This window comes from Vespula vulgaris, chromosome 25, assembly GCF_905475345.1.
Source record: "Vespula vulgaris chromosome 25, iyVesVulg1.1, whole genome shotgun sequence".
Classification (NCBI taxonomy): domain Eukaryota; kingdom Metazoa; phylum Arthropoda; class Insecta; order Hymenoptera; family Vespidae; genus Vespula; species Vespula vulgaris.
In genome coordinates, this window is record NC_066610.1 from 1,003,886 (window position 1) to 1,015,896 (window position 12,011).

The 12,011-nt window shown below is 28.5% G+C and overlaps 1 protein-coding gene across 1 annotated transcript in view; it reads right to left on the bottom strand.

Annotated features, from left to right (window-relative positions):
• The window catches only part of LOC127072451 (putative transcription factor SOX-15), a 141,358-nt gene extending 130,841 nt beyond the window's left edge, over positions 1-10,517 (bottom strand). The window contains exons 1-2 of the mRNA XM_051012887.1: positions 10,025-10,517; positions 9,311-9,589 (exon numbers count right to left, since the gene is read on the bottom strand). The gene's annotated coding sequence lies outside the window, so the exon portion shown is untranslated. The remainder of the gene's footprint in view (positions 1-9,310; positions 9,590-10,024) is intronic.
• Between the last annotated feature and the right edge of the window lie 1,494 nt (positions 10,518-12,011).

The following is a 12,011-nucleotide window of genomic DNA, read 5'->3' on the forward strand; positions in this document are numbered from 1 at the left end:
CGATAATATTGATAATTTTAAATAGTTATAATTAATAAATTTAATAATTTATATATATATATATATATATATATATATATCGTAATATCGATATAGATCTGTGATTATTTAGATCGAAATGATTAGCGAAGACAGCTAACTAATTCATTTAATTAGAAATACAATTTCTAATTCTCTATGTAATAATGTTTCTCGATGAACTTCACAACTTGAAAATTTTCAACGTCGATCTGAGATTATTTAGATCGAAGCAATCGATAAAAATATTTCAGTAATCGATTAGAAATTTATTAGAAATATAATATCTAATTATCAACGAAACAAAGTTTTCTGATAAACTTCGCAAATTTTGAATTTTTTTTTAAGATCGAACATTGTTTAGATCGAAATAATTAGATAAAATAATAGTTAAATATTTTATCTGATTAGAAATTGATTAGAAATAAAATATCGAATTTTCAATTAAATGAAACATTTCGATAGACTTCGAAATTTGTTTTTTTTTTTTTATATAATTTTTGACATCGATCTAAGATTGTTTAGATCGAAATCATTATATAAAATAGTTGACTATCTGATCTTATTAGAAATTGATTAGAAATAAAATGTTGGATTTTCAATGATAAAAAGTTTCTCAATAGATTACGCAATTTGAAAATTTTCAACGTCGATCTTAGATTTTTTAGATCGAAGTAATTGATAAAAATAGATCAAATGATTATCTGATCTGATTAGAAATTGATTAGAAATAAAATGTCTAATTATCAATGAAACAATGTTTTTCGACAGACTTAAGAATTTGAACACTTTTAACGTTGACCTAGGATTGTTTAGATTTAAATAATTGATAAAAATGGTTGACTACTTGAACTGATTAGAAATTGATTAGATATAAAATATATAATTCTCAATTTAATGAAACTTATCGATAAATGTTAAAATTTTCAATAATTTTTAATATCGATTTAATACCATTTAAATCGAAATAACCGGATAAAATACTTGCTACTTGATCCGATTAGAAATTCATTAGAAATAAAATGTCTAATTTTCAATGAAATGGAATATTTCGATGGATTTAAAAATCTTTGTTTTTATAATTTCCAACGTCTATCTAAGATTACTTAGATCGATAAAATTGATAAAAATGTCTGACTACTTGATCTGATTAGAAATTGATTAGAAATAAAATATCTAATGCTGAATGAAATAAAGTTCCTGGATAAATTTCACAATATGAAAATTTTCAACGTCGATCTAAGATCGAACTTTGTTTACATCAAAATAATCAGAGAAAATGGCTGACTATTGATCGATCATTAGAAATTTGTTAGAAACAAAAATCTCTAATTCTCATTGAAACATGTGAAATATGTTTTCTCAATGTAATTTACAATGAAAAATTTTTCAATCGATCTAAGATTGTTTAGATGGAAATAATTGATAAAAATGTCCGACTACTTGATAAAATTAGAAATTGATTAGAAACAAATTATTTCATTCTGATTAGATTCAGATAAAAATTTACGATATAAATTTCCTAAATATATAGTCATTTGAAACTATTTTTGAATCAAAAACAACTAGTTGAATTTAAGTTACTAATCATTTGATATGCTAATTGATTAGGTCACTAATACTTCTTTATTCTCATGAAAAGATATTTAAAGTAGTTAAAGCAACATACGGATGACTCGACAACAAAACCGAACGAAGTCCGATTTATCGTCGGTAACGTCGCGATAAATGTCGATCGCTATCGATTCGAATTATTGATCTATGATCTAATATCGATCTAAACGTGAAATCGTCTTCTATGGTTAACGTACGGTTAGTATCGTTTTCATCTTCTGGATTACGTTGTGGGATCGTAAACATGGCTACTGTTAGTGAACATGATCGATTTAAAGTTTCCTCCGAAGGAATCCCGTCAATGTTTAGATTAAATATCGATCGTGATCTATAGATCGAAGAGAAAAAGAAAGAAAAAGATATTACCGTCGCATTGCCTTTAAATTGTATACACTATTAATGAATTATTATTGAAAATTATCTTTCTCCGTGATGTATCGATCGCGATCTATAGATCATGATCGAAAGAAAAAAATATTACCAGAATGTTACTGTTAAATTTTATACATTGTTAATGAATATTATTATTGAAAATTATATTAATACGTGGTATATATATCGCGATCTATAGATCATGATCTATAGATCGAAAAAAGAAAATGATATTAAGGATCTGATTTTACATTTTATACATTGTTAATGAATAGTATTATTGAAAATTATATTCGTCCGTAGCATATGGATCGCGATCTATAGATCATGATCTATAGATCGAAGAAAGAAAATGATATTAACGATGTTACTCTTCTTTTTATACATTGTTAATGAATAATATTATTGAAAATTATATTCGTCCGTGGTATATAGATCGCGATCTATAGATCGTGATCTATACGTCGAAAAAAGGAAATGATATTAACGGTATATTACTTTTAAATGTTATAAAACTTTAATGAATATTACTATTGAAAATTATGTTCGTTCGGAATATATCGATCTCGATCTATAGATTATGATCTATAGATTGAAAAAAGAAATTGATATTAACGGTATTACTTTTACATTTTATATATATTGTTAATGAATATTATTATTGAAAATTATATTCGTCCGTGATATATGGATCGCGATCTATAGATCATGATCTATAGATCCAAAATAGAAAATGATATTAACCGTGTTATTTTTACATTTTATACATTGTTAATGAATAGAATTATTCAGAATTATATTCGTCCGTGATATATAGATCGCGATCTATAGATCATGATTTATAGATCGAAAATAGAAAATAATATTTTAATGGGATAATACAATGTTCGGTAAGAATAAAAATTAACAAATTTTATATCAGCTCATAGCTTTCAAATAAATATCTAATGAATATCTAATGTTTCGTTTTGATCGACGGAAACCAACACGTATATAAATTATTAAAGTAACTTTCTAACGATCTGACATGGAAATAACGTAAACTAAATTTTATATTAAAAAATTAATCGTTCGCTTTAATCGTTTATTTTAAAGTCTGTAAATACACGATCAATGATTTTTCCTTTTTTTTTTCTTATTAAATCTTTTTGTTCGAAGACGATAAATAAATGATTTTAGAAATGCACATAATATTTAAACAATTTTTTACTAATTAATTAATTAGAAAAGATACTACTATCGTTCTGAATCAAAATCAAATCAATCGATTAATATTATAAATCACGAAAATTCAAATATATCTGTTTAACAATCTCCAAAAAAATTCTTATAATCGCAAATCAAATAATTTTATGATAAAATATAAATTCTACAAATTATACGATCATAAATTTTCACAATAAAAATGTAATATCAATAACGGTACGATTAATACTAAAATATTCTGCAAATGTTCATGCAAATGCATATTTTTTCATTGTCATTTTTTTCTGCTTATCGGAGATTGATAATAACATGTAATTAGGATTAAAAATTTGTTTACTTTTCTTTGGATAATTTCATAAATAATATATACCGTTTATTTCGCATATTTTCCATATGTTTCATTATTTCATTACAAACACACACAAATATATATATATATGTATGTATGTATGTATGTATATTTTTTTAAATACACATGCAAAAGTATATTTCATTTATCATTTACGTTTTATATGTATAACTAATTTTAAAAATTCGATAATATTTCTTCAAGTTTAATTCGATACGATTTGTTGCGTGCGGAATTGAAATTTCGATAAATCAATTGAGATTGTTAACACTTTATAAAGCAGACGAACATTGTATGCGACACAAAGTAATATTTCAAAAAATGATAACGAATAGCTTACGATTCTCGTCTGGAGTGATACGATATACATACATATTACAATTCGTAATTGCGAACTGTTGTACCATCAATATGTAGTACGACGATCAAATACGTTTGATATATTTGTATTCTCTCATTTTGAAAATTAACACAGCATGTGCTACGTCGAAGGAAACGAGTTCTACGAAACGTATGTATTCGCAAAGGATTTATTTTGAAAACGTTACCAAACAACGCGAAAATATTGATGAACGTATCGAATGCCATTGACCGATTCGAAAAGATTATTAAACGATACGACGACGACACTTGAGAACTATATCTCGAGAATCTTGAACAGAGATAATTATTCCGAAATTTAATGCATTTTTGGAGAAAAAAAGAAAAGGAGAAAAGAAAGAAGTCCCGTATATAAAACCGTGTTAAGAGTCGTTGAAAAAGAAAAAGACAAGAAAAATTTCAAGAGATCGTATATTTGCGAAAACTGTGAAAATTAAAGATCTTTTATCGGAGATAAATTGAAAAATCCTTCGATTACGTCGCGCGATATCGGACGATCATTTTCCCGTATAAAAATAAATCTCGACCGATTAACGTTATCTCGTTTATTATCTACGTATAACGTAGGAAAAGAAATGACGCTTGTAATTCAATTGTGATTTAAATTTCAATTAATAATAAGTAAACGATATAAAATAGTCATTAACATTGCGTACTTTTCGACATATCTATTAGATATCACTCGCACGTATATATTTTTTTGTTGCGCGTATATCGTCATACTTCAGAATATATTCGTACATCATGTATTTTCATATTTCATATATATGTCATTCGCGTATTTCGATTTATCTTACATGGAGAAAAATCTTCGAATCTATTCGTGAGATCGAAATTCAACAATTCGAGCTCTAACGACGATTGATATGTATAATGGTAATAGTTCACATAATTTTCTTTTTATTGTTTCTTTCAACGTCAATCTTAAACGTATAGGATTCGTACACGACGATGCATATTAAGAAGGAAAGAAAAAGTACAATGTTAACGACAATTACAGATTTCAATCGAATTCTTACAAGATTCGACCTAAATGATTCGTTATTCGAATTCTTACTATATTCAAATTGTACAGTGGAAATTAACGATCGCTTCTACATTTCGAATAAATTAAAAAAAAAAAAAAAGAAAATTCGTAGGCACCAATCCGTATTATGAATCATTTGTCAAATTCGAACACTCAAAAGATTCAAATTCGATGATAATGATAAAAATGTTCGAGTTGCGGACTACGATCGAGATATTTGAAAAATTTCAAACGATCGATATTAATTATAATCAACGATTATATCGATCAAATTATATCGAACGCTTACAGGATTCGAATTCAAGGATGAAAAAAAATTTACGACGAAAATCACGAGTATAAAAATCATTCGATGATTAGAAGATTCTGAATGAACAATACAAATTGACAACGAAGAGTAAAAGACTTAAAACAGCACTTACAGAAAATGATTTCAGACAAATTTGTATTAACAAAGCCAAGTTCCCAATAATACAAAACAATCATGACGAAATATAAGTTAACGATCGTGCGTAAACTTCAAACGAACACTTATATGCTTCAAATTCCGTGATATAAATTAATAACAAAAACTATATTTGTTGATAACAGTTGGACACTTACAGGATTCGAATCCTACTATAAAAATTAACATTTGTTTTTCAAATTCGATCGAACACTTATAGGATTCAAATCTCTCATCAGAAATTAAAAATAAATAATTCCAGTTAACGGTAATTTGCTGACATCAACGAAATAAAATTTATAATATATAATAATTTATAAGATTCAAATTTCAGGATAAAATTAGAAATGAATAATAAATAACTCAAGTCAATAATCATTCAATCAACCGAATCGAATACTTATGAATAATAATTAAATTTTATGATACTAATTAAGAACACAAAACATTAATAGAAAATTATTTTTTTTTTCAATCGTATTCTTATAAGATTGAAACTGAACGCTGATAGAAATTATCCGAAAGAAATGAAAAGAGAAAAAATGCGAACTAACAATCATTTTGTGGAGTTTAAATTACATAATAAAAATTACGAGTCAACAAGCATTTGTTAACTTCGTACGATTACACAAATTTGCAAGATTTAATTTCACGTTAAAAATGAAAAATAAATACTACAAGTTAACAATCGTTTGCCGACGTAAATCTAACACTTATAGGATTCAAATTCCACAGTAAAAATTGACGAGAAAGAATATTAGCTAACAACCAGTTTTCGAATTCACAATCACGAACACTTAGAAAAATTCAAATTCAACGATGGAAATGACCAGAATCAAAAATCCAAACTAAATAATTCAAATTAACAATCGTTTGCTGACGTAAATCGAACACTTACGGGATTCAAATTCCGCGTCACAGATCGACAATAAAAAATTGAGATTAACAACCATTTTGTTGATTTCGATCGAACACTTACAGAATTCAAATTCGGCGTCACAAATCGATAATAAAAAGTTTAAGTTAACAATCATTTTGTTGATTTCAATCGAACACTTATACGTGATACAAATTCAACGATACAAATCTATAGAAAAAGTTTCAAATTAGAAATAATTCCGAACGAGATTCAACAAAATTTCGAACGCTCAACAAAGTTAAAATTATAAAAATCAAAGGTACAAAAAATAAGAAATAACCTCACTTCTAACACTTATAACATCCAAATTCAACGATATAACTGCGATATAATCAGTATAGATCAACAGAAAAAATTTAATGTTAAAAATCATAAAAATTGAATTCGATTGAAAGTTTATAAATTCAACATTGTAACACTAACAACGGGTTCTCAACTTCGATCGAACTAATTATAAGATTCAAATCTAAAACACACAAATGTGATGATACATTTGCCGACGTCAATCGAACACTTACGAGATTCAAATTTCGCGATAAAAATTAAGAACAAACAATTCTAACAAAAAATATATATATATAAAAATCGCGAATTTCAATCGAAATATTATAAAATCACGGATATTGAATATTATAAACAAACAAGTGGTTCTCAACTTCTATCAAATTCTTATAAGTTTCAAACTCAAGACGCATCTAAGGAGTCACTTGCCGACGTTAATCGAACGCTTATAAGATTTCAAACTCGACGACGCAATGTTAACAAAAAAAAAAAAAAAAAAAACAGGTATTCGTTTAATAATAATTTAACGAATTCGATCGAACACTTAAGTCGATTCAAATTCAACGATAAAAATTAACAATTGAGGTTACAAGTCGAACGATGAACTTTGCCGACGTCAATCGAAGAACTGAAGGGATTCAAATTTTGCGATGGAAATGAAAAGGATGAAAAAATTTAAAAATTAACAATCTTTTTAATTTCGATCGAACGATTAAACGATTCGAATTCCGCGCGATTAAAAATTCAACAAAAATCACTTATCGACACTTGTTAATTTAATTCTTAAAAATATCAAGCCAATCCCTTCGAATTAAACGGCAACGTTGAAATTTTTATTCTTTTCCTCTGATATAAAAATCAAATTCAACGATAGAAATTGTTTAGTAATAGGACAACATACTAATCGAAAAATTATTTATCGGCATCAAACGAACGCTTATACAAGATTCAAATTCAACGATAAAAATTAATAATAATACGTATTTAAGCGAATCGACAAGTTACGAGTTAACATTTGCGAACTTCGAACGATTCGAACGCTACGGATTAACGACAAAAATTACAATACGTGTATCGTGTGTAATCAATTTCGAACGATAATTTCTCGCAAAATTCCAACTCGCTGATGAAAATTAACAAAAAAAAAAAAACTTTACGAAATTAACAACGATTTACAAAAAAGAAGGGAAAAAAATTAAAAAATCGACGTAAATCGACTTTTTGAAGAGTTTCAAATTTCACAAGTAGAAATTAATGATAAAAAGAAATTAATAATAAAATGTACAAGTTGACGTCGTTGATTCGAAGTAGACCAATTAAAAATCGAACAGGATTATCTTACAAGATTCAAATTCCGCGGTAAAAATATATATATATATAAAAAAAAAAGAAGGATGATAGGAGTTAACGATCACTTGACGAAATCGATCGAAATCAATCGACGGAATGAAACTCGATCTTAGAAATTCTAACAATCGTTTTTCAACTTCATTCTTATAAATTTCAATTCTTATAAAATCCCTTCTTTTGAAGATTAAATTTTTGTCAAATTTGAAAAAATAAAATCAAAAAAAAAAAAAAAAAACAAAAAGGCTCGTAAGATTCAATTCTCACAAAATTCAAAAACTCGAGTAACCAATCATTTAGCCGTCGACGTCGAAATGTAAAAAGTAATAATAAACAAATAAAAAAAGAATAAAAAGAAAAAAGAAAAATCATTTACCGTCATTTCAATCGAATTCTTTATAAAATCTAAACTCGACGAAGCAAATGTATTGAAAAGAGAGAGAGAGAGAGAGAGAAAAAAATAAATGCAAATTAACAATCCACTTGCCGACGTCGATCGAACCCTCGAACCCAAGAGATTCAAATAATTCAACAGCAGTGAATCGACGATAATAATAAAAAATAAATAAAAAAGAAAGAAAAAAAAATAATAATAACTGAGATAGGCAATCAACAAATCCTCATTGGCAATCGAATTCTAATCGAAAATGGCACGGTAAAAATCAACGTGATAAGGTACAACTTGACGATCATCTTTCAAGGTCCGATCAAACTTCCACCGTGTTATTATCGAATAAAACGAATAACGAATAAATAGGATCAACATTTTCTTAACTTCAATCTTTCAAAACTTATAGAAAATTCAAATTGTCAAATTGATAAAAATTGAATGATTAAAACGAAGAAATTTTCATAATAAAAATAAAACAAGAAGGAACTACGAATTAATATCGAGCCATCTAAAGTACGACTCTAAATCGAACGAAATCCAATGAACGATCGTCGATACGAATAGATCCTTAAAAAATCAATCAATTTCGATCTTTGACACCGTATAAAATTCGAACGAAACGAAAGAAGGAACATTACCCATCCGACTAATCGAATTGTCATATCTCGATTGACAAGGTCACTTGAGAGATTTAATATAAGACAAAAATTATGTTTTTACGATTTGTTACGTACGATCAAAATAAAACGATTCGTTCGAAAATTATGTTTTGTAGGATTATTAGTTTAATTTGCTCCTTCGAACTCTCTCACTCTTATCCTCATCCAAAAAAATCAAAATATCAAAAAAAAAAAAAAAAAAAAAAAAAAGAAGAAGAAAGAAGAAAATATTGTCTGGATAGTTACAAAAAAAAAAAAAACGAAAAATATTACTTATATACGTATGTAAGATTCACTTACCTTATTCAAGGTTTTGGGCACAGTTAAACACAAGCACGAGTTTGGCCGCTGAATTCTCCCGCGCGTACTTCGAATCCCTCTTAATAGTTTCACCACCAATTCTCATCAAAGAAAACTTCTCTCTCTCTCTGTGCACCAATTAAGTATACCGGTGATCAAGTTCAACAACACGTTGGACACTATCCTTATCCGATCGAATCTTCGTTTCTTTAATTTGTTCGTTTTCTCTGTCTTTTCTGTTTCTCTCGTTCTCTTGCTCTCTTGCTTCTTTTTCTTCCCCTAGAAATTTGCTTTTTTTTTTAAAATACTCGGAGTCCTTCACTTATTTGTTCTCGATCGATATCTGCCCAACGTCTCGTCCCGAAAATTCAATTCTCTTTAGTCTCGATTAATAATGAATGCAAAAATAAAAAAAAAATGTATAAGGAATGAAAATAGAGAGAGAAAGAGAGAGAAAGGGAGAGAGAGAGAGAGAGAGAGAGAGAGGAATAAAAAATAATAAAAAAATATATCTGCTTGATTAGAAAAGACAAAGAGACTGATGTGTCCTTAAAGGGGTCCCCTTCCACTGTACTCGGAGAAATGTCAAACGACGACGACGACGACGACGACGACGACGAGGACGACGACGACGACGACGACGACGGCGGCAACGATGTTACAGCTCATTGTTACATTCTTCATTCCATAAAAACACTAACGTTCATAACATACATAATACATAACAGTCAATAAACTATAGTTGTCCTCCTCTCTTCTTTCTTCGTATATATCGAATCGTCCCAGAAAGAAAAATGGCCAACGATGAAATTCTTCGAGTCCCACCAAAGAATAACGATCTTCTTTACACGAATCCACGGATCGATAAAATTCTTTCTTCTTTCCTTCCTTCATTCATTCATTCATTCATTCATTCATTTATTTATTTATTTATTTATTTATTTATTCTTTTTCTTTTTTTTTTAACTCTACGAGTTCTCCAAGTTATTATACGATAATAAAAAGATTAACTATAATAAAGCGATAAATAGATATAATAAGGTAGATCTGGTGTGAATTAATATCGTGTAAATAGTGTTGGAGCACAGATTAAGAGAACAAAAAAAAAACGAAAAAGAAACTAGCGAAACTTTATTAGGCGTACACAGAGCGACAATGATCACACTGTAATGTACTTCTCGACTCGCGCTCCCTCTCGCTGCACGACTCGAGCGCGTACTGAAGTCTCCTTCCGATGTCGAGAGCCACCGTGCCGCCGTTAACCCCCCACCACTACCACCACCGCTGCCGCCGCCGTCGCTATAGCTCGCGCTATCCCCACCACTACCGCTGCTCTAGCCGCCGTCACCGTAGCTCGCGCTATCCCCACTACTACCGCCACTCTAGCCGCCGTCGCCGCTACCCCCACCACCGATGTCTCACTCGACGCCGGGCAAGCCGTCAACGTAGTCAGTCTGAGGTGAGCGGAGGTGACTTGCGAGTCGAGTCGACTCGAGTCGTGTCGGGAGCTTGACTAAAGTCGAACGGACTCGAATCGTTTCTCGCGTGCGGCACCCTTCTCTCTCTCTCTCTCTCTCTCTCTCTCTCTCTCTCTCTCTCTCTCGCTGTCGCTCTCGCTGTTTCTGTCTCTCTTTTATCCCTTCTCTTTCGATTCTCCGATGCTACTTTTTTTTTTTCTTACTTCCGAATATCCTTTCTTTCTTTCTTTCTTTCTTTCTTTCTTTATTTTTTTGTTTACTTTCTTTTTTTTCTTTGCACAGAGCAATGACGTTTCTCTTGGATTCTTTCTTTACAGTCTTGTTGGAGTAATATTATTTATTTTGAATGTTGTACTCTATGTCTGTATCTATCTGTCCATCTTTCTTTTTTTTTTTTTCTTTCGTTGAGATATTAATTATTGAATATTTTCTTATATTATTAATTAACGAAACATGAAACATATTATAATATAGTTAGAATAATAATGGTATTTATTAAATTGATATTGCTTGTATAAATCTTTTATTATTTTTCTTTTTTTGTTTTTTTGATATAAAATATATTAAAAATTATCACAAAAATGTATCTTAAAAAAGCATTAAAAAATGCTAAAAAGTTTCTTATATTTCCTTAATAATCGATCAGCCAACCCTATATTATATATATATATAATTATTATACATATCTACTAATATTTTATATTTAATAATCTATCAGACAAAGCATAATATTTACATTATTTTAAAATAATACAATTATGCACTTATTTACTAATCGATTAGATAAAACACTGTACATTGTTTCAAGACAGTACGACAACTAACAAGATCATCAATATTACTTATTTATTTAATAATCAACCACATAGAATAGTACAATAAATAAAAAAAATCCAACAGTATAATAAATAATAACAATTACATTATGTATTTATTCAATAATATATCATACAAAACTCAATGCACTGTACCAAAATAATACAACAAATGTTAAAAAATAACATTACATATTTATTAAAAAATCGATAATCGGACAAAAGCCAATAACAAAAATAATATTATATATTTCTTCAATAATCGATCGAACATAATTCAATACACTGTTCCAAGGTGATATAACAAATGACAAAAATTAATATTATTTATTTATTTATAATAACATTAATGATAGACCAAACAAAATTCAATATATTATTCCAAAGTAATACAACAAATAATAATAT